At 45.4% G+C, this 27,643-nt stretch overlaps 1 protein-coding gene and 2 long non-coding RNA genes across 5 annotated transcripts in view; 1 reads left to right on the plus strand and 2 right to left on the minus strand.

Moving 5' to 3' along the window:
* Positions 1 to 27,643, minus strand: part of LOC126927122 (immediate early response 3-interacting protein 1-like) — a 130,958-nt gene that overhangs the window by 21,569 nt on the left and 81,746 nt on the right. The gene's annotated exons all lie outside the window — the stretch shown is intronic.
* Positions 5,342 to 21,678, minus strand: LOC126927135 (uncharacterized). The gene is made up of 3 exons (XR_007715203.1): positions 20,827 to 21,678; positions 9,104 to 10,016; positions 5,342 to 5,578 (listed from the first exon to the last, which is right to left on the minus strand). It is a non-coding gene; the product is annotated as an uncharacterized LOC126927135 (long non-coding RNA).
* On the plus strand, positions 10,144 to 27,153 carry LOC126927133 (uncharacterized). Of its 3 annotated transcripts, none has more exons than XR_007715200.1 (3): positions 10,144 to 10,633; positions 14,160 to 14,637; positions 26,653 to 27,153. It is a non-coding gene; the product is annotated as an uncharacterized LOC126927133 (long non-coding RNA). The 3 variants fall into 3 exon arrangements; XR_007715199.1 differs by lacking the exon at positions 14,160 to 14,637 and adding an exon at positions 17,686 to 18,163; XR_007715198.1 differs by lacking the exons at positions 10,144 to 10,633; positions 14,160 to 14,637 and adding exons at positions 13,132 to 14,158; positions 17,686 to 18,163.

Genomic DNA, 27,643 nt, shown 5'->3' on the forward strand with positions numbered 1-27,643 from the left:
ACGCGATTAAACCGAGGCTAGTCAAGCCGGTCTACCTTTCTCCGACCGAACCGAATCTCGTCGTACGAGTTTTACCTTGCTTAATATTTTTAACAACATGTACCAACGTTCCACGATAGAAACCGCAATAGTTCATGGTGTTGAAAGTAGCTTAAGATCGGCTCGTTATTTTCTCGATATTATGCGCTTTAGAAATAGTCGAGAATTGAACAAATATGACACGAATTCAATATGAAGACTACAACGGTAAAACGTGTCTTCACGTTAAATTTTAAATTCTATGTGGAAACGTATCTTAGATATTATAGGAAACTAATTATTTAATTCTGAAATTAACGGTGCATTTTTCCTTCCAAATTATATCATATTGAAATATTCCTATTTATTCTAATTTATCGTATTCTTTCTATGTGGTCTTGATATATATGTTAACAATAAGAGAAACCAACATGTAAATTCATATATAAATTACTCGCCCTAATTATTAGGACATCTACACGTTATAAGCATCGATTGGAACACTTTGACACTTTTCTTTATCTGCTATATCTTACATTACAAAGTACATATGCCGCGAATGAAATAACAGATTTATAACGAAATTACTAGAAACGAAAGCACTCCATTCGTATTAAATATCAATATGTGCCCTAATATTTATGGCCGGCGGTGTTCTTAATTGAACAAAGCGATAATTAATTTTGACGAAGGGCCTGTAGCAACATGAAGACACTTTCAGTATTTAAATTGCATTTATCGGGAGAGAAAAACAAAAGTATAGGTTTCATATTCAAATGTGTTTAAATAATACAAATATTAGCTTAGATCATGAATTTATAGCACGTGTCAAAATATGATATAGTTTTGGTTAATTTTGACTTGCATTCTGCTGGTTTACACAAATTATTGGAAAGCTACCTCCTTGTTGCACCAATCTCTCCAAATATACAATACAAAGAAAGACAATTGAAAATCGATATAGTCTAATGTCTATTTAAATAAAATGCGTAGGAAGAAATATACTGAAATTTGAGTTTGCGAGTCGTCACAGTTAGTTGCATTTAAGAATTTTCCTGTTTGAAGATCCTGGACGTCACGTTGGTGATACGAGCCCAGCGCGCCAAGATCTTCGACTATTTTTCCGGGCAGCGGTTATCGCGTCCTCATTATCGAGTGCGTCTACGACGATCCGGTTGTACTGGAGCGAAATTACAAGGAGATATTGCGGTACAGCGCTTACTATGTTGGCATGGATTCAATAACAGCCGAAGAAGATCTACGATTGAAGATAGCTCATTACATTCGATCTTACGAGCCAATGGATGAGAAGACGTACCCACGAATCCGTATCGACACCGGCAGCATGGATATCGAGTCCTGCAACGTGTCTGGCGATGTGGAGACAAATGTCCTTGGATATCTTGGAAGCGTCACTGTTGAGCCGCATACTCTTTATTTCTCTCGGGTTGGTAATCCATCAAATTTTACATTTGTCATCGTTTAATCCCCATCTCAAATGTTCTAATCCTAGAAGCTCAGCCTTAGCGTCTTTAGTCTTAATTATAAGAATTTTTCGATAAGTGATAATGATAACGATAATGCAGAAACGTGTTTGTTCTTAGATTACAAGCTGAGTCAAGGACAACTGAGCCAGGTCGTGGCGCTTGCAATTATTAAAAAGATTAACATACATAACTGAGCACTTCATTTAGCATGACGAGTCCTCAATTGTTTACACACAACATGTTTTAAAAGCATACGTATACGTATACGCATACGTAAAAACATACATATTGTATTTTTAAAATCTTGCTATCTTATCAGGGTTTGCTTCCAAAAGTAATTTCTTCTCGCCTGATCGTAATCTTATCATTGCTACGCCTCTCTTTTTGAACGTAATCAGAATATTCTACGATTTGGTAAAACTAAAGCTCTCCCTCTCTCTTTTGATTACAGCACGGCGAAAGCGAGTACAACGTATTGGGTAAGGTTGGAGGTGACGCAGCTTTAAGCGCACGTGGCGAGAGATATGCACAAGCGTTGGCCACCAAGTTCAACGCTATGCGTATTCCCGACCTGCGCGTGCTAACTAGTCGCCTTCGAAGGACTATCGCGACTGCTCGTGGCGTGGAAGCGCCCCAAGAACACGTGACAGCACTCAACGAACTCCACGCCGGTATCTGTGAGGGGCTGTCTTATGAAGACATGCAGGAGCATTATCCGCAGGTAATTTCAGATCAAACGCGTCTTCCTCCTCGAAATTTCGTCACTGCTTGCATTGAATTACGTTTAAGTTGTTGTTGACCAAAGTGAAATAGCGAGTGAAGATAATTTATACTTTTAAGGATGATTCATCGAAAAATGTGTAAATTCGGTTTCACTTACTACTTGCCTAATCTTCTGGCTGTATTTTAACGAGCCTTCAATCGGTTGAATTTATCAATCCCTAGCTCTAAGAGCTTTAATTTATTTGTGTAGTAAATGGTAGATAGCTGTAACAGTTATCATTGTAGGTTATAGGGTATAACGGTATAAGCTTTTTGGGTATATAGAGTATATAGGGTTTATAGGGTATAAGCTTTTTGAATTAATCTAATTGTATCAGTATTATGTTAGAAACATGGTACTATAATTGACACATTTAACATTAGTATTTGATCAAAATTTTCCCAGTGATTGATTAGTTAATGCAGTTATAATTTGTATTTCAATAAGTTTGGGATCCTAGATATGGAATATTTATTATCTACTAGGTTTGTCAATTTAATTCTCTAAGCGAACAACTTTCAATCGTATCTTGGAAAATGAATAATAACATAAATCTTCACGGATGACTCAAGCATTGAATACTTGGCCACTGGGGAAAAGTATCGAGTGACTTAACGTCTGCGCTAACAGTCTGTAACTGATTAAAATTCAGTTGTATGCAAATTTATCCATTTACATCCACGAAATATTTGCTTGACTAATGAGAATGAGCGTTGAAGTTCAAAGAAATATTCCCAGTCAAGTACATAGCAGATAGAATATAATCACAATGTTTCACGTTGCTAGATCGAACTCAATCAGTCTGATTAATCTGAACGAAGTTTCAGAACATGGATAAATGAATATTATTGTTTAATCGAGCTATCGCGGGGAGACGCGGTCGTTAGAATACGCGTCAACGAGAGTCGTAAATTCCCGTTACGATTAGAATAATCGACACCACGAATAGTTCGATCCCCGTATTTCGGTTAGGATAATCGGGGTGGTTGATGCGGTATAACACTGGAAGTCAGAGTTATAATAATGTATATTTCCAACACTTTATACAATCACACAAAGTAGTAACGCCGTTGATTAAGATACAGATAACGAGAGAAGAGTTAGTCTTGAATGAGAGAAGGAGAGCTTTAGGCGCTCTAGGCCCTTGAGAGTTATAGGAACTGTCGGAGTTCTGGATAAGTGAGAGCCTTAGAAGACACTAGGCCGTGTAGGCACCTTGAGAAATGATGAAGGAACTCAGAAAGATACAGGAACGGTGAGAGTTGTAGGAAATGCAGGAACTCTAGGCACCGTGAGAGACGATCAAACTCTAAAGTTTTATTCTAATGTGAATGCGGAGGAAAGCTTGGTATGGGTGTGCCCTTTGAACGAAGAACGCGGATTCGTTGCTTAAATTTTCAGTTAGTAAAGTGAGGGAAATAATCCGCGATGTCGATTGGTTGGGACCAATGTTAGGAAGGAAGAGAGGAGGAAGAAACCTCCTACCAACTTGGGTCCTAGGCGACATTGTTTATAGGGAAACTCAGATTTTCGGTTAGGTATATCTCCGCTTTCTTCGTTATTCTTAAGAGCACATAATAAACCCAAGGACCTTTCTAAAAACCGGCCTAAAACACTTCTGGAATTAGAAAGTCTTTTCTGGCAAACAGATGTGCTTAGACCATGTGTGCGAACAATGCAGCTAGAATTGCAACTTTATAGTGGGTCCTTGGGCCTATGGAGTGTTAGAAGGACGACAGGTAGACCGTTGGTTGGCAAGCCGCGCGCGATGGCGTGCAGATGTGTTGCGCGGCGTAACATCCTCCCCCCGTTGAGAGGGCACCGATCAAAAACCTGTAGAGATAAAATTGATTAAATCTTCTATCCGCCTCCTTGTTGATTGTTGCTGCCCTGTGTACTGTGGCCGTCCAGAGGATGTAGTGGTCGCCAAGAGGAATTTGATGATACGGCTGGAAGGCCGGTGCGCTGAGGATATTTGTCTGTCCTGGAGACTGCTTCGTCGCTGCGTCGAAGGACCGTTGACTGCCTTGTAGTCTGGACCGCCGTGGTGCTTGGCATTGCCAAGAAAGTTGCCACTGAAGTTCACGGATCCAGAAATGTCGTGAAGAGCTCGGCTTACGAAGTATTGTAGGACACCTCAGACCTGGAGGTGTCGTTATACATCTCGCCGATTTCCCAATGGTAGATCATATCTGTATGGAGATGCGTTTTTCATCTGCCTTCTTCGATGTTCGTAGTTGCCTTGATCAGGCCGTCGTCGCCAGGGTAAGCTCGATGATACGACCGAAAAGCCGTTGCGTAGAGGACACCCGTCTGTCCTGGTGTCTGGTTCGCCGTTGCGTTAAGGGGCCGTTGAAGTTCACGATCCAGGATGTATCGTGAAACGGTTCGGCCCATGCAGTATCGTGGAACACCTCGGCCCATGAGGTGTCCTTGAATAGTTTGCCCCAGGAGGTGTCGTTGAATGAAACTCCGGTGATGCATGGTATAGATTCGAACACGCCGCAGAGTTGTGTGTTTGATTGGGGGACTGAGCTCCCCCCGATGATCTGACCCAATTGTGCTATCTTGTCCCACGTAGTGCTCTGTGGGCTTAGTGGACAAGTGTTGAAATCAGCTGGCGCGTTCTGAAAACTACTGACAATTAAATGATTAGTCATAGTGGTAATAACGTGGAGATGATCCCGATTTGGGTTACTCGCAGGCGTGGCTCCTCGCCGCCGTGGCGATGGAGAATTCTTCGCGTTAGGTCATGGAGAAAGACTCTCCGATATGATGTCCATGTCAGGTGTAATATGTAAAGTGGTGTTCTCCGTCGGCGGAGTATAACTGTTTTTGTCCTGGACGTGATTCAGTTCCTTCCTGTCTTGCACATCTGGAGCATTCGGCTGATTCGAGACATCTTGTGTAGTTGAATCAGATGGTTGCGATGCTGACGATGGGAACGTGGTTGTCGTCAGATCGCGTGTGGGTGACACGTTATGAGTGTCACGCGGTAAGCTCAGCGTGGTATGCGACGAAATCGCCGTTTGAGTGGATGCGATGGTTCCCGTTGGCGGAATACGGCCGTTGTTGTCTTGGATGAGAGTCGGTCCCTTCCGGTCCAGAGGGTCTCGAGCGATTGATTGATTCAAGACGTTGTGTAACGTCGAATCAGATGATTGCGATGCTGACGCTGCGAACGTGGTCGTCAGATCGCGGACAGTTGACATGTTGTGAGTATCACGCGGTGAGCTCCGCGTGGTATGCGACGGGATCGCCATTTGAGCTGGTGCGATGATTTCCGTCGGCGAAGTACGACCGTTGTCGTCTTGGACGGGATTCAGCTTTGTCCGATCTAGAGAATCTCGAGTGATGGACTGATTCAAGACGTTTTGTGGCGTTGAATCAGATGGTTGCGATGCTGACGATGGGAACGTGGTCGTCGTCAGATCGCGTGTGGGTGACACGTTATGAGTGTCACGCGCTGAGCTCCGCATGGTGTGCGACGGGATCGCCATTCGAGTTACTGCGATGTTTTCCGTCGGCGGAGGTTGATCCTTGTTGTCCTGGATGGGATTCACTTCCTTCCGGTCCAGTGGATCGTGAGAGGTTGGCTGATTCAAAGCATTTCGCGGCAATTTGATACCAGTGGCTGATCCATTGTGTGCCGGTCTCGATGACCGGGGTTGTCGTGCTGTACGTTGGTTACGTCTTAGCCGATCGCATATATCGTTATACTGTTCTCTGATCTCGAGACCGCGCGTTTGTTCTTCCGGGAGTTTTAGCGACGCGGACTCGCGGCCGACGGCTGATTCGCCGCTTGTCGATTGTGACGGTATACTTCGTCGTGTATTGATTAATTGTTTGGCTACTCGGAGTTGCTGTCTTTCGTATTCTTCCGCTAGCTCACTGCCGCGCGCGATCTCTCCCTCGTCTAAAGTTACGATCTGGTGTTGTAATGCACGGAGTTCCTTCTCGACGGTTTCTAGACGTTCTTTAATTTGAAGCAAGTCGATCTCTTCCGAACAGCCTGATTGTTCAATGTCGTCGAGTTTTTTTTCGAGGCGTGTAAACTGGTCGATATAGTAGCTCCGGCGTCGACGCAAGACGGCAAGTTCGTTTCCGGTTGCCATTATTTTTTATGTAATTGATAATGAAATCGTTTGAACTTACTTCTGTTGGCGATTGTCCACTTTGTGGCAGGAGGCTGTGTGGTTGCGTTTCAACCACCGAATTATACCTCTTCAAAGGTGACGACCCTTTACGTTACTGACCTCGCTGGGGTGGTAACGCTTCCGCTGCTGGTTGTGTTGGATTCACGTGGCACTGTATGAGAGTGGGTGTCACTGGCGTGCACTTTTCACTTGACACAGTATCCGGCTCGAAGGACCATGTTTAATCGAGCTATCGCGGGGAGACGCGGTCGTTAGAATACGCGTCAACGAGAGTCGTAAATTCCCGTTACGATTAGAATAATCGACACCACGAATAGTTCGATCCCCGTATTTCGGTTAGGATAATCGGGGTGGTTGATGCGGTATAACACTGGAAGTCAGAGTTATAATAATGTATATTTCCAACACTTTATACAATCACACAAAGTAGTAACGCCGTTGATTAAGATACAGATAACGAGAGAAGAGTTAATCTTGAATGAGAGAAGGAGAGCTTTAGGCGCTCTAGGCCCTTGAGAGTTATAGGAACTGTCGGAGTTCTGGATAAGTGAGAGCCTTAGAAGACTCTAGGCCGTGTAGGCACCTTGAGAAATGATGAAGGAACTCAGAAAGATACAGGAACGGTGAGAGTTGTAGGAAATGCAGGAACTCTAGACACCGTGAGAGACGATCAAACTCTAAAGTTTTATTCTAATGTGAATGCGGAGGAAAGCTTGGTATGGGTGTGCCCTTTGAACGAAGAACGCGGATTCGTTGCTTAAATTTTCAGTTAGTAAAGTGAGGGAAATAATCCGCGATGTCGATTGGTTGGGACCAATGTTAGGAAGGAAGAGAGGAGGAAGAAACCTCCTACCAACTTGGGTCCTAGGCGACATTGTTTATAGGGAAACTCAGATTTTCGGATAGGTATATCTCCGCTTTCTTCGTTATTCTTAAGAGCACATAATAAACCCAAGGACCTTTCTAAAAACCGGCCGAAAACACTTCTGGAATTAGAAAGTCTTTTCTGGCAAACAGATGTGCTTAGACCATGTGTGCGAACAATGCAGCTAGAATTGCAACTTTATAGTGGGTCCTTGGGCCTATGGAGTGTTAGAAGGACGACAGGTAGACCGTTGGTTGGCAAGCCGCGCGCGATGGCGTGCAGATGTGTTGCGCGGCGTAACATCCTCCCCCCGTTGAGGGGGCACCGATCAAAAACCTGTAGAGATAAAATTGATTAAATCTTCTATCCGCCTCCTTGTTGATTGTTGCTGCCCTGTGTACTGTGGCCGTCCAGAGGATGTAGTGGTCGCCAAGAGGAATTTGATGATACGGCTGGAAGGCCGGTGCGCTGAGGATATTTGTCTGTCCTGGAGACTGCTTCGTCGCTGCGTCGAAGGACCGTTGACTGCCTTGTAGTCTGGACCGCCGTGGTGCTTGGAATTGCCAAGAAAGTTGCCACTGAAGTTCACGGATCCAGAAATGTCGTGAAGAGCTCGGCTTACGAAGTATTGTAGGACACCTCAGACCTGGAGGTGTCGTTATACATCTCGCCGATTTCCCAATGGTAGATCATATCTGTATGGAGATGCGTTTTTCATCTGCCTTCTTCGATGTTCGTAGTTGCCTTGATGAGGCCGTCGTCGCCAGGGTAAGCTCGATGATACGACCGAAAAGCCGTTGCGTAGAGGACACCCGTCTGTCCTGGTGTCTGGTTCGCCGTTGCGTTAAAGGGCCGTTGAAGTTCACGATCCAGGATGTATCGTGAAACGGTTCGGCCCATGCAGTATCGTGGAACACCTCGGCCCATGAGGTGTCCTTGAATAGTTTGCCCCAGGAGGTGTCGTTGAATGAAACTCCGGTGATGCATGGTATAGATTCGAACACGCCGCAGAGTTGTGTGTTTGATTGGGGGACTGAGCTCCCCCCGATGATCTGACCCAATTGTGCTATCTTGTCCCACGTAGTGCTCTGTGGGCTTAGTGGACAAGTGTTGAAATCAGCTGGCGCGTTCTGAAAACTACTGACAATTAAATGATTAGTCATAGTGGTAATAACGTGGAGATGATCCCGATTTGGGTTACTCGCAGGCGTGGCTCCTCGCCGCCGTGGCGATGGAGAATTCTTCGCGTTAGGTCGTGGAGAAAGACTCTCCGATATGATGTCCATGTCAGGTGTAACATGTAAAGTGGTGTTCTCCGTCGGCGGAGTATAACTGTTTTTGTCCTGGACGTGATTCAGTTCCCTCCTGTCTTTCAGATCTGGAGCATTCGGCTGATTCGAGACATCTTGTGTAGTTGAATCAGATGGTTGCGATGCTGACGATGGGAACGTGGTTGTCGTCAGATCGCGTGTGGGTGACACGTTATGAGTGTCACGCGGTAAGCTCAGCGTGGTATGCGACGAAATCGCCGTTTGAGTGGATGCGATGGTTCCCGTTGGCGGAATACGACCGTTGTTGTCTTGGATGAGAGTCGGTCCCTTCCGGTCCAGAGGGTCTCGAGCGATTGATTGATTCAAGACGTTGTGTAACGTCGAATCAGATGATTGCGATGCTGACGCTGCGAACGTGGTCGTCAGATCGCGGACAGTTGATATGTTGTGAGTATCACGCGGTGAGCTCCGCGTGGTATGCGACGGGATCGCCATTTGAGCTGGTGCGATGATTTCCGTCGGCGAAGTACGACCGTTGTCACCTTGGACGGGATTCAGCTTTGTCCGATCCAGAGAATCTCGAGTGATGGACTGATTCAAGACGTTTTGTGGCGTTGAATCAGATGGTTGCGATGCTGACGATGGGAACGTGGTTGTCGTCAGATCGCGTGTGGGTGACACGTTATGAGTGTCACGCGCTGAGCTCCGCGTGGTGTGCGACGGGATCGCCATTCGAGTTACTGCGATGTTTTCCGTCGGCGGAGGTTGATCCTTGTTGTCCTGGATGGGATTCACTTCCTTCCGGTCCAGTGGATCGTGAGAGGTTGGCTGATTCAAAGCATTTCGCGGCAATTTGATACCAGTGGCTGATCCATTGTGTGCCGGTCTCGATGACCGGGGTTGTCGTGCTGTACGTTGGTTACGTCTTAGCCGATCGCATATATCGTTATACTGTTCTCTGATCTCGAGACCGCGCGTTTGTTCTTCCGGGAGTTTTAGCGACGCGGACTCGCGGCCGACGGCTGATTCGCCGCTTGTCGATTGTGACGGTATACTTCGTCGTGTATTGATTAATTGTTTGGCTACTCGGAGTTGCAGTCTTTCGTATTCTTCCGCTAGCTCACTGCCGCGCGCGATCTCTCCCTCGTCTAAAGTTACGATCTGGTGTTGTAATGCACGGAGTTCCTTCTCGACGGTTTCTAGACGTTCTTTAATTTGAAGCAAGTCGATCTCTTCCGAACAGCCTGATTGTTCAATGTCGTCGAGTTTTTTTTTCGAGGCGTGTAAACTGGGCGATATAGTAGCTCCGGCGTCGACGCAAGACGGCAAGTTCGTTTCCGGTTGCCATTATTTTTTATGTAATTGATAATGAAATCGTTTGAACTTACTTCTGTTGGCGATTGTCCACTTTGTGGCAGGAGGCTGTGTGGTTGCGTTTCAACCACCGAATTATACCTCTTCAAAGGTGACGACCCTTTACGTTACTGACCTCGCTGGGGTGGTAACGCTTCCGCTGCTGGTTGTGTTGGATTCACGTGGCACTGTATAAGAGTGGGTGTCACTGGCGTGCACCTTTCACTTGACACAGTATCCGGCTCGAAGGACCATGTTTAATCGAGCTATCGCGGGGAGACGCGGTCGTTAGAATACGCGTCAACGAGAGTCGTAAATTCCCGTTACGATTAGAATAATCGACACCACGAATAGTTCGATCCCCGTATTTCGGTTAGGATAATCGGGGTGGTTGATGCGGTATAACACTGGAAGTCAGAGTTATAATAATGTATATTTCCAACACTTTATACAATCACACAAAGTAGTAACGCCGTTGATTAAGATACAGATAACGAGAGAAGAGTTAGTCTTGAATGAGAGAAGGAGAGCTTTAGGCGCTCTAGGCCCTTGAGAGTTATAGGAACTGTCGGAGTTCTGGATAAGTGAGAGCCTTAGAAGACTCTAGGCCGTGTAGGCACCTTGAGAAATGATGAAGGAACTCAGAAAGATACAGGAACGGTGAGAGTTGTAGGAAATGCAGGAACTCTAGGCACCGTGAGAGACGATCAAACTCTAAAGTTTTATTCTAATGTGAATGCGGAGGAAAGCTTGGTATGGGTGTGCCCTTTGAACGAAGAACGCGGATTCGTTGCTTAAATTTTCAGTTAGTAAAGTGAGGGAAATAATCCGCGATGTCGATTGGTTGGGACCAATGTTAGGAAGGAAGAGAGGAGGAAGAAACCTCCTACCAACTTGGGTCCTAGGCGACATTGTTTATAGGGAAACTCAGATTTTCGGTTAGGTATATCTCCGCTTTCTTCGTTATTCTTAAGAGCACATAATAAACCCAAGGACCTTTCTAAAAACCGGCCGAAAACACTTCTGGAATTAGAAAGTCTTTTCTGGCAAACAGATGTGCTTAGACCATGTGTGCGAACAATGCAGCTAGAATTGCAACTTTATAGTGGGTCCTTGGGCCTATGGAGTGTTAGAAGGACGACAGGTAGACCGTTGGTTGGCAAGCCGCGCGCGATGGCGTGCAGATGTGTTGCGCGGCGTAACATCCTCCCCCCGTTGAGAGGGCACCGATCAAAAACCTGTAGAGATAAAATTGATTAAATCTTCTATCCGCCTCCTTGTTGATTGTTGCTGCCCTGTGTACTGTGGCCGTCCAGAGGATGTAGTGGTCGCCAAGAGGAATTTGATGATACGGCTGGAAGGCCGGTGCGCTGAGGATATTTGTCTGTCCTGGTGACTGCTTCGTCGCTGCGTCGAAGGACCGTTGACTGCCTTGTAGTCTGGACCGCCGTGGTTCTTGGCATTGCCAAGAAAGTTGCCACTGAAGTTCACGGATCCAGAAATGTCGTGAAGAGCTCGGCTTACGAAGTATTGTAGGACACCTCAGACCTGGAGGTGTCGTTATACATCTCGCCGATTTCCCAATGGTAGATCATATCTGTATGGAGATGCGTTTTTCATCTGCCTTCTTCGATGTTCGTAGTTGCCTTGATGAGGCCGTCGTCGCCAGGGTAAGCTCGATGATACGACCGAAAAGCCGTTGCGTAGAGGACACCCGTCTGTCCTGGTGTCTGGTTCGCCGTTGCGTTAAGGGGCCGTTGAAGTTCACGATCCAGGATGTATCGTGAAACGGTTCGGCCCATGCAGTATCGTGGAACACCTCGGCCCATGAGGTGTCCTTGAATAGTTTGCCCCAGGAGGTGTCGTTGAATGAAACTCCGGTGATGCATGGTATAGATTCGAACACGCCGCAGAGTTGTGTGTTTGATTGGGGGACTGAGCTCCCCCCGATGATCTGCCCCAATTGTGCTATCTTGTCCCACGTAGTGCTCTGTGGGCTTAGTGGACTAGTGTTGAAATCAGCTGGCGCGTTCTGAAAACTACTGACAATTAAATGATTAGTCATAGTGGTAATAACGTGGAGATGATCCCGATTTGGGTTACTCGCAGGCGTGGCTCCTCGCCGCCGTGGCGATGGAGAATTCTTCGCGTTAGGTCGTGGAGAAAGACTCTCCGATATGATGTCCATGTCAGGTGTAACATGTAAAGTGGTGTTCTCCGTCGGCGGAGTATAACTGTTTTTGTCCTGGACGTGATTCAGTTCCTTCCTGTCTTGCAGATCTGGAGCATTCGGCTGATTCGAGACATCTTGTGTAGTTGAATCAGATGGTTGCGATGCTGACGATGGGAACGTGGTTGTCGTCAGATCGCGTGTGGGTGACACGTTATGAGTGTCACGCGGTAAGCTCAGCGTGGTATGCGACGAAATCGCCGTTTGAGTGGATGCGATGGTTCCCGTTGGCGGAATACGACCGTTGTTGTCTTGGATGAGAGTCGGTCCCTTCCGGTCCAGAGGGTCTCGAGCGATTGATTGATTCAAGACGTTGTGTAACGTCGAATCAGATGATTGCGATGCTGACGCTGCGAACGTGGTCGTCAGATCGCGGACAGTTGACATGTTGTGAGTATCACGCGGTGAGCTCCGCGTGGTATGCGACGGGATCGCCATTTGAGCTGGTGCGATGAATTCCGTCGGCGAAGTACGACCGTTGTCGTCTTGGACGGGATTCAGCTTTGTCCGATCCAGAGAATCTCGAGTGATGGACTGATTCAAGACGTTTTGTGGCCTTGAATCAGATGGTTGCGATGCTGACGATGGGAACGTGGTTGTCGTCAGATCGCGTGTGGGTGACACGTTATGAGTGTCACGCGCTGAGCTCCGCGTGGTGTGCGACGGGATCGCCATTCGAGTTACTGCGATGTTTTCCGTCGGCGGAGGTTGATCCTTGTTGTTCTGAATGGGATTCACTTCCTTCCGGTCCAGTGGATCGTGAGAGGTTGGCTGATTCAAAGCATTTCGCGGCAATTTGATACCAGTGGCTGATCCATTGTGTGCCGGTCTCGATGACCGGGGTTGTCGTGCTGTACGTTGGTTACGTCTTAGCCGATCGCATATATCGTTATACTGTTCTCTGATCTCGAGACCGCGCGTTTGTTCTTCCGGGAGTTTTAGCGACGCGGACTCGCGGCCGACGGCTGATTCGTCGCTTGTCGATTGTGACGGTATACTTCGTCGTGTATTGATTAATTGTTTGGCTACTCGGAGTTGCAGTCTTTCGTATTCTTCCGCTAGCTCACTGCCGCGCGCGATCTCTCCCTCGTCTAAAGTTACGATCTGGTGTTGTAATGCACGGAGTTCCTTCTCGACGGTTTCTAGACGTTCTTTAATTTGAAGCAAGTCGATCTCTTCCGAACAGCCTGATTGTTCAATGTCGTCGAGTTTTTTTTCGAGGCGTGTAAACTGGGCGATATAGTAGCTCCGGCGTCGACGCAAGACGGCAAGTTCGTTTCCGGTTGCCATTATTTTTTATGTAATTGATAATGAAATCGTTTGAACTTACTTCTGTTGGCGATTGTCCACTTTGTGGCAGGAGGCTGTGTGGTTGCGTTTCAACCACCGAATTATACCTCTTCAAAGGTGACGACCCTTTACGTTACTGACCTCGCTGGGGTGGTAACGCTTCCGCTGCTGGTTGTGTTGGATTCACGTGGCACTGTATGAGAGTGGGTGTCACTGGCGTGCACTTTTCACTTGACACAGTATCCGGCTCGAAGGACCATGTTTAATCGAGCTATCGCGGGGAGACGCGGTCGTTAGAATACGCGTCAACGAGAGTCGTAAATTCCCGTTACGATTAGAATAATCGACACCACGAATAGTTCGATCCCCGTATTTCGGTTAGGATAATCGGGGTGGTTGATGCGGTATAACACTGGAAGTCAGAGTTATAATAATGTATATTTCCAACACTTTATACAATCACACAAAGTAGTAACGCCGTTGATTAAGATACAGATAACGAGAGAAGAGTTAGTCTTGAATGAGAGAAGGAGAGCTTTAGGCGCTCTAGGCCCTTGAGAGTTATAGGAACTGTCGGAGTTCTGGATAAGTGAGAGCCTTAGAAGACTCTAGGCCGTGTAGGCACCTTGAGAAATGATGAAGGAACTCAGAAAGATACAGGAACGGTGAGAGTTGTAGGAAATGCAGGAACTCTAGGCACCGTGAGAGACGATCAAACTCTAAAGTCTTATTCTAATGTGAATGCGGAGGAAAGCTTGGTATGGGTGTGCCCTTTGAACGAAGAACGCGGATTCGTTGCTTAAATTTTCAGTTAGTAAAGTGAGGGAAATAATCCGCGATGTCGATTGGTTGGGACCAATGTTAGGAAGGAAGAGAGGAGGAAGAAACCTCCTACCAACTTGGGTCCTAGGCGACATTGTTTATAGGGAAACTCAGATTTTCGGTTAGGTATATCTCCGCTTTCTTCGTTATTCTTAAGAGCACATAATAAACCCAAGGACCTTTCTAAAAACCGGCCGAAAACACTTCTGGAATTAGAAAGTCTTTTCTGGCAAACAGATGTGCTTAGACCATGTGTGCGAACAATGCAGCTAGAATTGCAACTTTATAGTGGGTCCTTGGGCCTATGGAGTGTTAGAAGGACGACAGGTAGACCGTTGGTTGGCAAGCCGCGCGCGATGGCGTGCAGATGTGTTGCGCGGCGTAACATCCTCCCCCCGTTGAGAGGGCACCGATCAAAAACCTGTAGAGATAAAATTGATTAAATCTTCTATCCGCCTCCTTGTTGATTGTTGCTGCCCTGTGTACTGTGGCCGTCCAGAGGATGTAGTGGTCGCCAAGAGGAATTTGATGATACGGCTGGAAGGCCGGTGCGCTGAGGATATTTGTCTGTCCTGGAGACTGCTTCGTCGCTGCGTCGAAGGACCGTTGACTGCCTTGTAGTCTGGACCGCCGTGGTTCTTGGCATTGCCAAGAAAGTTGCCACTGAAGTTCACGGATCCAGAAATGTCGTGAAGAGCTCGGCTTACGAAGTATTGTAGGACACCTCAGACCTGGAGGTGTCGTTATACATCTCGCCGATTTCCCAATGGTAGATCATATCTGTATGGAGATGCGTTTTTCATCTGCCATCTTCGATGTTCGTAGTTGCCTTGATGAGGCCGTCGTCGCCAGGGTAAGCTCGATGATACGACCGAAAAGCCGTTGCGTAGAGGACACCCGTCTGTCCTGGTATCTGGTTCGCCGTTGCGTTAAGGGGCCGTTGAAGTTCACGATCCAGGATGTATCGTGAAACGGTTCGGCCCATGCAGTATCGTGGAACACCTCGGCCCATGAGGTGTCCTTGAATAGTTTGCCCCAGGAGGTGTCGTTGAATGAAACTCCGGTGATGCATGGTATAGATTCGAACACGCCGCAGAGTTGTGTGTTTGATTGGGGGACTGAGCTCCCCCCGATGATCTGCCCCAATTGTGCTATCTTGTCCCACGTAGTGCTCTGTGGGCTTAGTGGACAAGTGTTGAAATCAGCTGGCGCGTTCTGAAAACTACTGACAATTAAATGATTAGTCATAGTGGTAATAACGTGGAGATGATCCCGATTTGGGTTACTCGCAGGCGTGGCTCCTCGCCGCCGTGGCGATGGAGAATTCTTCGCGTTAGGTCGTGGAGAAAGACTCTCCGATATGATGTCCATGTCAGGTGTAACATGTAAAGTGGTGTTCTCCGTCGGCGGAGTATAACTGTTTTTGTCCTGGACGTGATTCAGTTCCTTCCTGTCTTGCAGATCTGGAGCATTCGGCTGATTCGAGACATCTTGTGTAGTTGAATCAGATGGTTGCGATGCTGACGATGGGAACGTGGTTGTCGTCAGATCGCGTGTGGGTGACACGTTATGAGTGTCACGCGGTAAGCTCAGCGTGGTATGCGACGAAATCGCCGTTTGAGTGGATGCGATGGTTCCCGTTGGCGGAATACGACCGTTGTTGTCTTGGATGAGAGTCGGTCCCTTCCGGTCCAGAGGGTCTCGAGCGATTGATTGATTCAAGACGTTGTGTAACGTTGAATCAGATGATTGCGATGCTGACGCTGCGAACGTGGTCGTCAGATCGCGGACAGTTGACATGTTGTGAGTATCACGCGGTGAGCTCCGCGTGGTATGCGACGGGATCGCCATTTGAGCTGGTGCGATGATTTCCGTCGGCGAAGTACGACCGTTGTCGTCTTGGACGGGATTCAGCTTTGTCCGATCCAGAGAATCTCGAGTGATGGACTGATTCAAGACGTTTTGTGGCGTTGAATCAGATGGTTGCGATGCTGACGATGGGAACGTGGTTGTCGTCAGATCGCGTGTGGGTGACACGTTATGAGTGTCACGCGCTGACCTCCGCGTGGTGTTGCGACGGGATCGCCATTCGAGTTACTGCGATGTTTTCCGTCGGCGGAGGTTGATCCTTGTTGTCCTGGATGGGATTCACTTCCTTCCGGTCCAGTGGATCGTGAGAGGTTGGCTGATTCAAAGCATTTCGCGGCAATTTGATACCAGTGGCTGATCCATTGTGTGCCGGTCTCGATGACCGGGGTTGTCGTGCTGTACGTTGGTTACGTCTTAGCCGATCGCATATATCGTTATACTGTTCTCTGATCTCGAGACCGCGCGTTTGTTCTTCCGGGAGTTTTAGCGACGCGGACTCGCGGCCGACGGCTGATTCGCCGCTTGTCGATTGTGACGGTATACTTCGTCGTGTATTGATTAATTGTTTGGCTACTCGGAGTTGCAGTCTTTCGTATTCTTCCGCTAGCTCACTGCCGCGCGCGATCTCTCCCTCGTCTAAAGTTACGATCTGGTGTTGTAATGCACGGAGTTCCTTCTCGACGGTTTCTAGACGTTCTTTAATTTGAAGCAAGTCGATCTCTTCCGAACAGCCTGATTGTTCAATGTCGTCGAGTTTTTTTTCGAGGCGTGTAAACTGGGCGATATAGTAGCTCCGGCGTCGATGCAAGACGGCAAGTTCGTTTCCGGTTGCCATTATTTTTTATGTAATTGATAATGAAATCGTTTGAACTTACTTCTGTTGGCGATTGTCCACTTTGTGGCAGGAGGCTGTGTGGTTGCGTTTCAACCACCGAATTATACCTCTTCAAAGGTGACGACCCTTTACGTTACTGACCTCGCTGGGGTGGTAACGCTTCCGCTGCTGGTTGTGTTGGATTCACGTGGCACTGTATGAGAGTGGGTGTCACTGGCGTGCACTTTTCACTTGACACAGTATCCGGCTCGAAGGACCATGTTTAATCGAGCTATCGCGGGGAGACGCGGTCGTTAGAATACGCGTCAACGAGAGTCGTAAATTCCCGTTACGATTAGAATAATCGACACCACGAATAGTTCGATCCCCGTATTTCGGTTAGGATAATCGGGGTGGTTGATGCGGTATAACACTGGAAGTCAGAGTTATAATAATGTATATTTCCAACACTTTATACAATCACACAAAGTAGTAACGCCGTTGATTAAGATACAGATAACGAGAGAAGAGTTAGTCTTGAATGAGAGAAGGAGAGCTTTAGGCGCTCTAGGCCCTTGAGAGTTATAGGAACTGTCGGAGTTCTGGATAAGTGAGAGCCTTAGAAGACTCTAGGCCGTGTAGGCACCTTGAGAAATGATGAAGGAACTCAGAAAGATACAGGAACGGTGAGAGTTGTAGGAAATGCAGGAACTCTAGGCACCGTGAGAGACGATCAAACTCTAAAGTCTTATTCTAATGTGAATGCGGAGGAAAGCTTGGTATGGGTGTGCCCTTTGAACGAAGAACGCGGATTCGTTGCTTAAATTTTCAGTTAGTAAAGTGAGGGAAATAATCCGCGATGTCGATTGGTTGGGACCAATGTTAGGAAGGAAGAGAGGAGGAAGAAACCTCCTACCAACTTGGGTCCTAGGCGACATTGTTTATAGGGAAACTCAGATTTTCGGTTAGGTATATCTCCGCTTTCTTCGTTATTCTTAAGAGCACATAATAAACCCAAGGACCTTTCTAAAAACCGGCCGAAAACACTTCTGGAATTAGAAAGTCTTTTCTGGCAAACAGATGTGCTTAGACCATGTGTGCGAACAATGCAGCTAGAATTGCAACTTTATAGTGGGTCCTTGGGCCTATGGAGTGTTAGAAGGACGACAGGTAGACCGTTGGTTGGCAAGCCGCGCGCGATGGCGTGCAGATGTGTTGCGCGGCGTAACATCCTCCCCCCGTTGAGAGGGCACCGATCAAAAACCTGTAGAGATAAAATTGATTAAATCTTCTATCCGCCTCCTTGTTGATTGTTGCTGCCCTGTGTACTGTGGCCGTCCAGAGGATGTAGTGGTCGCCAAGAGGAATTTGATGATACGGCTGGAAGGCCGGTGCGCTGAGGATATTTGTCTGTCCTGGAGACTGCTTCGTCGCTGCGTCGAAGGACCGTTGACTGCCTTGTAGTCTGGACCGCCGTGGTTCTTGGCATTGCCAAGAAAGTTGCCACTGAAGTTCACGGATCCAGAAATGTCGTGAAGAGCTCGGCTTACGAAGTATTGTAGGACACCTCAGACCTGGAGGTGTCGTTATACATCTCGCCGATTTCCCAATGGTAGATCATATCTGTATGGAGATGCGTTTTTCATCTGCCTTCTTCGATGTTCGTAGTTGCCTTGATGAGGCCGTCGTCGCCAGGGTAAGCTCGATGATACGACCGAAAAGCCGTTGCGTAGAGGACACCCGTCTGTCCTGGTGTCTGGTTCGCCGTTGCGTTAAGGGGCCGTTGAAGTTCACGATCCAGGATGTATCGTGAAACGGTTCGGCCCATGCAGTATCGTGGAACACCTCGGCCCATGAGGTGTCCTTGAATAGTTTGCCCCAGGAGGTGTCGTTGAATGAAACTCCGGTGATGCATGGTATAGATTCGAACACGCCGCAGAGTTGTGTGTTTGATTGGGGGACTGAGCTCCCCCCGATGATCTGCCCCAATTGTGCTATCTTGTCCCACGTAGTGCTCTGTGGGCTTAGTGGACAAGTGTTGAAATCAGCTGGCGCGTTCTGAAAACTACTGACAATTAAATGATTAGTCATAGTGGTAATAACGTGGAGATGATCCCGATTTGGGTTACTCGCAGGCGTGGCTCCTCGCCGCCGTGGCGATGGAGAATTCTTCGCGTTAGGTCGTGGAGAAAGACTCTCCGATATGATGTCCATGTCAGGTGTAACATGTAAAGTGGTGTTCTCCGTCGGCGGAGTATAACTGTTTTTGTCCTGGACGTGATTCAGTTCCTTCCTGTCTTGCAGATCTGGAGCATTCGGCTGATTCGAGACATCTTGTGTAGTTGAATCAGATGGTTGCGATGCTGACGATGGGAACGTGGTTGTCGTCAGATCGCGTGTGGGTGACACGTTATGAGTGTCACGCGGTAAGCTCAGCGTGGTATGCGACGAAATCGCCGTTTGAGTGGATGCGATGGTTCCCGTTGGCGGAATACGACCGTTGTTGTCTTGGATGAGAGTCGGTCCCTTCCGGTCCAGAGGGTCTCGAGCGATTGATTGATTCAAGACGTTGTGTAACGTCGAATCAGATGATTGCGATGCTGACGCTGCGAACGTGGTCGTCAGATCGCGGACAGTTGACATGTTGTGAGTATCACGCGGTGAGCTCCGCGTGGTATGCGACGGGATCGCCATTTGAGCTGGTGCGATGATTTCCGTCGGCGAAGTACGACCGTTGTCGTCTTGGAAGAGAATCAGCTCCTTTCGGTCCAGAGGATCTTGAGTGATTGATTGATTCAAGACGTTGTGTAACGTCGAATCAGATGATTGCGATGCTGACACTGCGAACGTGGTCGTCAGATCGCGGACAGTTGACATGTTGTGAGTATCACGCGGTGAGCTCCGCGTGGTATGCGACGGGATCGCCATTTGAGCTGGTGCGATGATTTCCGTCGGCGAAGTACGACCGTTGTCGTCTTGGACGGGATTCAGCTTTGTCCGATCCAGAGAATCTCGAGTGATGGACTGATTCAAGACGTTTTGTGACGTTGAATCAGATGGTTGCGATGCTGACGATGGGAACGTGGTTGTCGTCAGATCGCGTGTGGGTGACACGTTATGAGTGTCACGCGCTGAGCTCCGCGTGGTGGGCGACGGGATCGCCATTCGAGTTACTGCGATGGTTTCCTTCGGCGGAGGTTGATCCTTGTTGTCCTGGATGGGATTCACTTCCTTCCGGTCCAGTGGATCGTGAGAGGTTGGCTGATTCAAAGCATTTCGCGGCAATTTGATACCAGTGGCTGATCCATTGTGTGCCGGTCTCGATGACCGGGGTTGTCGTGCTGTACGTTGGTTACGTCTTAGCCGATCGCATATATCGTTATACTGTTCTCTGATCTCGAGACCGCGCGTTTGTTCTTCCGGGAGTTTTAGCGACGCGGACTCGCGGCCGTCGGCTGATTCGCCGCTTGTCGATTGTGACGGTATACTTCGTCGTGTATTGATTAATTGTTTGGCTACTCGGAGTTGCAGTCTTTCGTATTCTTCCGCTAGCTCACTGCCGCGCGCGATCTCTCCCTCGTCTAAAGTTACGATCTGGTGTTGTAATGCACGGAGTTCCTTCTCGACGGTTTCTAGACGTTCTTTAATTTGAAGCAAGTCGATCTCTTCCGGACAGCCTGATTGTTCAATGTCGTCGAATTTTTTTTCGAGGCGTGTAAACTGGGCGATATAGTAGCTCCGGCGTCGACGCAAGACGGCAAGTTCGTTTCCGGTTGCCATTATTTTTTATGTTATTGATAATGAAATCGTTTGAACTTACTTCTGATGGCGATTGTCCACTTTGTGGCAGGAGGCTGTGTGGTTGCGTTTCAACCACCGAATCATACCTCTTCAAAGGTGACGACCCTTTACGTTACTGACCTCGCTGGGGTGGTAACGCTTCCGCTGCTGGTTGTGTTGGATTCACGTGGCACTGTATGAGAGTGGGTGTCACTGGCGTGCACTTTTCACTTGACACAGTATCCGGCTCGAAGGACCATGTTTAATCGAGCTATCGCGGGGAGACGCGGTCGTTAGAATACGCGTCAACGAGAGTCGTAAATTCCCGTTACGATTAGAATAATCGACACCACGAATAGTTCGATCCCCGTATTTCGGTTAGGATAATCGGGGTGGTTGATGCGGTATAACACTGGAAGTCAGAGTTATAATAATGTATATTTCCAACACTTTATACAATCACACAAAGTAGTAACGCCGTTGATTAAGATACAGATAACGAGAGAAGAGTTAGTCTTGAATGAGAGAAGGAGAGCTTTAGGCGCTCTAGGCCCTTGAGAGTTATAGGAACTGTCGGAGTTCTGGATAAGTGAGAGCCTTAGAAGATTCTAGGCCGTGTAGGCACCTTGAGAAATGATGAAGGAACTCAGAAAGATACAGGAACGGTGAGAGTTGTAGGAAATGCAGGAACTCTAGGCACCGCGAGAGACGATCAAACTCTAAAGTTTTATTCTAATGTGAATGCGGAGGAAAGCTTGGTATGGGTGTGCCCTTTGAACGAAGAACGCGGATTCGTTGCTTACATTTTCAGTTAGTAAAGTGAGGGAAATAATCCGCGATGTCGATTGGTTGGGACCAATGTTAGTAAGGAAGAGAGGAGGAAGAAACCTCCTACCAACTTGGGTCCTAGGCGACATTGTTTACAGGGAAACTCAGATTTTCGGTTAGGTATATCTCCGCTTTCTTCGTTATTCTTAAGAGCACATAATAAACCCAAGGACCTTTCTAAAAACCGGCCGAAAACACTTCTGGAATTAGAAAGTCTTTTCTGGCAAACAGATGTGCTTAGACCATGTGTGCGAACAATGCAGCTAGAATTGCAACTTTATAGTGGGTCCTTGGGCCTATGGAGTGTTAGAAGGACGACAGGTAGACCGTTGGTTGGTAAGCCGCGCGGGATGGCGTGCAGATGTGTTGCGCGGCGTAACAATTATAATTACAATACGAAGTTGATGTGTACTTATTAACCGTGTACTATAACGAAACTTAAATCATACCATGATTTGAATATTATATCGCAGGTCTACTTTATTAAAGTTTATGTTTAAAATCAGCCATTGTTCCCTGACTTTGCATAAGCTAGGTTTTAATGCTTTGAGGACCTCGATGTACGAACCATTCCATGACTTAGGCAAAAGTCTATATACTTTAGTATATAGTACATAGATAGCGTATATACCTTCTAGATCTCTAAATCAATGCTTTTGCGTAGGAATTTGCATGGCGCGATCAAGATAAGCTGCGCTATCGTTATCCATGGGGAGAAAGCTACATCGACGCCATGCGCCGCGTGGAACCGGTTATTGCTGAATTACAGAGATCCAACAACATCTTGGTCGTGTCTCATCAAGCTATTCTGCGCTGCATCATTGGCGTTTTCACAGATAAAAAACCGGAAGAGGTGCCTTACGCTGAGGTGCCACTGCATACCGTCATCCGAATCAGCAGCCAGGGTTACAATTACAAGGTGGACTTCTTCAAGTTACCCATAGAGTGCGTAAACACGATTCGCGTGAAGCCGAATAATTGTAGCGCGGACAGAACCGCGGACGATGCTCTGCTCACAGTCCCAGCACATTTCGACATACCGGATCCTTGGCGAAATCTTGGCAGCGGACCCACTCTCGTACAACAACACTGAGAAACCGCTCGGAGATCCACGATCACGTCGAAAATTCGATGTCTGTTTGTTTGTAACCCCTGGAGCTTTCAGCAGTGATGTCTTCTTGGAATATTTTTGCTTTTGAATTCAGGCAGGGGATGAAGATTTGAAATATCATGCAAGTATGGATTGAATATATTTTTAGTACGTATATATGTATAAGTAGATCGCTTTAAGGTATCTTTAAGAAATACAGATTCGATGAGACGGAAGATGATGATATCGGAGTCAATTCTAGATAAATAGATTGGATAGATCGCGTGAAAGAAACGACATGTAAAATCAAATAATTGTTATCGATACTGGAAATTTATTTCTGAAATATTCTCATGAATTTTCTCATGAATCCCGAGAAACTTAGGTCGTTTCAACTTTGACTTGTTTATCGTCGAGTTCCGTTACCTTCGCGGGATGTACTCCGATTGTCATGTTTTTCCTCGTTGATTCTGTTCCCATTGGCAATAATTTAGTATCCTGCTGCTGGAGCCCTCTATACGTTATGTTTCAGCAGTTTAATTTTAATAATCACATACAAGTCAAATGTTACATTAACTCTAATATGTCGCAGATGACTATCGCAAGAAATATTTTAATTGTACATCGTAAAATTCAGAAAGACAGGCAATCTTTTAAATTGTAGGAATGCGAAACATGTCTTTCGTATTAAATTCTATTTCAAAATATTGATATAATATATACAACGAACACACGAAAGACAGTTTTTTTAGTATTGTACTATTTATAGGTGATAGAATTTTAGATTTATGTATTTTCGTTTGCCTAGTTCCTAGCACAACGATTGTAAGCCTTGAGATTTGGACGATATTAGGATTTTTATTACTGTAAAGTACAATTGAAAGATACTATATCGTAGCGTTATATAAAGTTTGACTATAAAACGGACCTGATATCATTGTTAACAAAGAAATAACGAATATTGTATTTTTCGAGTGTGTATGAGTGTTCGAACGATAGATGTATATTTCTACGCACAAAATTAGCGGTATACTGTGCTACGGTCTCATTAAGAAATGTCAAACATTCGAGCAAAGTATTTTTCTCTACGAAGGAAAGCGCGAGAAATAATCAACAGAGGCGATTAAGAAAGAAAAAAAATCGATATCGAATGGTGCCTGCTTCTGTCGATATACTGTTATGTTTCACTTAGAGTTATATTCTATCTCGTGGACCGCATAAATATGCATAATATTTTATTAGGCATCACGTGGAAATCTCCGAGCAATCTATTTATCCAGAACAAGCTCGAGGATTCGTAAAATGTGAATAGAATAAAAAATAAATAAGCCTTACGGAACTAATTTATTCTGAGATGAACTAAGTACGGCAGAGGGCAAATTAATTTTCTATACAAGTATACAAATGGCACAAGTTATCTAGTCCATTCATTGCTGAACATTCTGGCGTTCTTTCTTTTCTCTTTCGCTATGCGGGAATCGACATAAAAAATTATACAGCGTTCTAAATGTTAAGTCGTATTAATACCTTTTAAACTCCTTTGTTTGTTTGTTTTTTAATTGTGTATTGTATTTTCGAGCTATCGCGGGGAGACGCGGTCGTTAGAATACGCGTCAACGGGAATCGTAAATTCCCGTTACGATTAGAATAATCAACACCACGAATAGTTCGATCCCCGTATTTCGGTTAGAATAATCGGGGTAGTTGTTGCGGTATAACACTGGGAGTCACAGAGTTATAATAATGTATATTTCCAACACTTTATACAATCACACAAAGTAGTAACGCCGTTGATTAAGATACAGATAACGAAAAGAAGGATTATTCTTAGATGAGAGAAGAAGAGCTATAGGAGCTCTAGGCCCTTGAGAGCTGTAGGAGCTGTCGGACTTCTGAATACTGTGAGAGCGGTAGGAGACTCTAGGCCGTGTAGGCCTAACATAACTTCCGCAATTAACATTCAATGACTCGTGTGTATGACTAGAATGATTCAATAGAAACAGGTACAGCTTTGAATAAGTTTGACTAGATAAAAAGTGATTATCAAGTAAACTGCGAACATGCATTTGTGAGAAACTTATGAACGTACGTAATATGCAAAAATATATAAAGTACGCAAAATAGAGTAGTCGTTAGAATATTTAGTAAAGCAAGTTTCTGCTTAGGTTGCATTCCTTCAGCAGTATCCATAAAAATATGAATTTGAATAAATATTCGCAGTTTACTATTCAAGACCCTGATGGAAGCTTAGACAAAGTCTTAACCACAAATCTTAAAAAATCAGCAAAAGTACAAATATTTCATAAAGTTTCACCATTGTTTCAATGAGAAACGACGAGATTCAATAAAATCCCGTCAGTATCCATTTTAAATGCCCGAGTATCCATTTGGCAGTATAATCCCCAGTATCAATTTGGCAGTATAATCTCTTTGTTTACTCACCAAATGGAGGTCCAAGCTTCTCAGCATTCTGTCTTGAATCTCCTGGTCGTGAGACGAAGTACTTTTCCATAAACCAGTTCTACAATGCGCCATTCTCGGCTCGTTCCTCGAATAAATCCCCAGACGAAAGGCAGAGTAATTCGATTGAGACGACTTCGAGTTTACATCCCATTTCGTTTCGGGAACAACATTCTTCATGAACCCCACTGTAGCTCTGCGACAGGTGTCATAACCCAACAGTTGAATCTTTTTACCGTGAATCGCGTCGAATTGAGGCTTATTTAATTTGCTGTTAGTCACTCGGTTCATGATTGTTTCAACGGAGTCGGGTGTTCCGGGAAGATTCTCGAACACTTTGCGAAGAACTTCATTTGTCAGGTCTTCCTCGCTGCTGGACTCACCTGACGAAAAGTTCTAGGTGTTAACTTTGTGTCTGGTTGAATTAACTGTAAAAACGTAAAAAGGCAGAACGAGGCACGAAAACTGTTACATATCGATTCCGGTTTGTAAACCAATTTTAAAGAATTATTATTTTCTATGATAGTAACAAAAAATCAAAATCAGTAAAAATATCGATTTCTACGTCCATTATGTTTTGATTCTATACTTTGTACGGTTCTGCCTTCTTTACATTACAAAAACAATATTTAAAAAATTGTTTGCTAATATCATAACTACATCACAAGATATTTGTTTGTTTCATTATTGTAGTATCGGAAAAAAGGACAGGATTAGGATAATTTAGATTTGTAAAATTCTCCTAATACTATTTATTTAAGATAAATAAAAATAACAGAGATTAATTGGACAGAGAACGATAAATGTTCAACTTGAACTAAAACACAAAAGTCTTATTCCACTCAAATCACTCTGTAAATGAAACATTTAAGTGGGGTATAAATTACTCCGTTCTATAGTATTTCAGGGTTAAGGTTTCAATAAAAATTGATTTACGAATAAAAGAAAGATATGCTCGTGTTGCATCGTAGGTACTACGCGGTCGTAAATCCTATTCGCCGCCATGTAGCCGGAATGAAAGCAATACCATTAGCGATACTAACAGCCTGCCTTATTTGGGTGCTGGCGATTGTTCTGTCGATGCCTGCTGCTCTTTTCTCTCACGTGATGAACGTCGACATAACAACTAACTCCAGCATCCACATCTGTAACCCTTTCCCCGTGGAATTAGGCGAGTATCTCACACGCTGAAATATTGGACATTTCTCCGTGTTTTCATTTCACACCCACGAAGTCGTATTAATTTATTTCTCGTTCTGAAACGCAGGGGCAAGCTATAGGAGAGGGGTGGTGCTGTTCAAGTTCCTGGCCTATTACATCATTCCCCTATTCATCATATCAGCATTTTATTTTCAAATTGCACGACACCTTCAACTGTCCACCAGGAACATGCCCTGCGAATTATCTGCAATGCAGCGGCTGGAGCAAATTCGATCACGCAGAAAGGTTGAGTGAATCGATATTATTATGAAATTATACAATTTTCAAGTAAATCTAATTTTGACACAAAAGTTCTATATTTGGTATACAAATATTTGGTATACAGGTATACCAGTGAAAAGGTGTAGAACAGAGAAATTGAAATTGCTACCTGTATGATATTTTTATGAAATTACACTGCTTATATATGCAGTCAGCTTGGAAATAAATTTAAATTGTAATAAATTGTTACTTAGACTGTGATGTAAATTGAGTTATAGCTATAAATTATTTACTTTGAAAAAATTTCACGCTCATCATGTACCCGAGTAACAAGGTGCAAGAAGAAGCGGAATTAATTTAGCGCAAATCTCGAGTCGATGGTGCAATTGTTATAAACTATACTTTACTTACGCAATCTTCGATACGATCAATAATAAGATTATGTAATACGACCTTAAGCCAATATACGGTTAAGCATCGATGAAACAAGTCTAGTCCAACAACTAGAAGAAGGCGTTCCATAACTTCCGGGATAGAATGCTTTTGTGTTTTAGTTCAAGTTGAACATTTATCGTTCTCTGTCCAATTAATCTCTGTTATTTTTACTTATCTTAAATAAATAGTATTAGGAGAATTTTACAAATCTAAATTATCCTAATCCTATCCCTTTTTCCCGATACTACAATATCTATAATAAGATTTCGCAGGTATCTGCCTCAGATCGACCGCGACCTTAGCAGATTTAGTCATCGCTCAATTGATCCTGTAAATATGCTTTCAACGTCTCGACACCGTTGTCGTTAGATAATACGCCTTTGCCTCAACTTTTGAAATATTACGTTAAATAAATTCTCAAGTTCGATATTTAACTTCTTTCGCAGAAGTCTTTTTTATCAGAAAGATAAATGGAGATTAGCTGGAAGAAAACGTCGCCAAGAGAAATAGTCTTTTCACAGCCGAGGAACAAATCTGGGAAGAGTGCAGGCGTTCTAGCATCTACGAAAAATAAAGAGGCGATAACTCGTAGTCGTTCGAGCGAATGGATCATTTTGATTCGCATACAGCGTGTCTTGGTATGGATTGCCAGCGGATAGTAGTTAAATCGAATCTCTCGTCCAAGCGTA

This window comes from Bombus affinis, unplaced genomic scaffold, assembly GCF_024516045.1.
Source record: "Bombus affinis isolate iyBomAffi1 unplaced genomic scaffold, iyBomAffi1.2 ctg00000075.1, whole genome shotgun sequence".
Taxonomy (NCBI): domain Eukaryota; kingdom Metazoa; phylum Arthropoda; class Insecta; order Hymenoptera; family Apidae; genus Bombus; species Bombus affinis.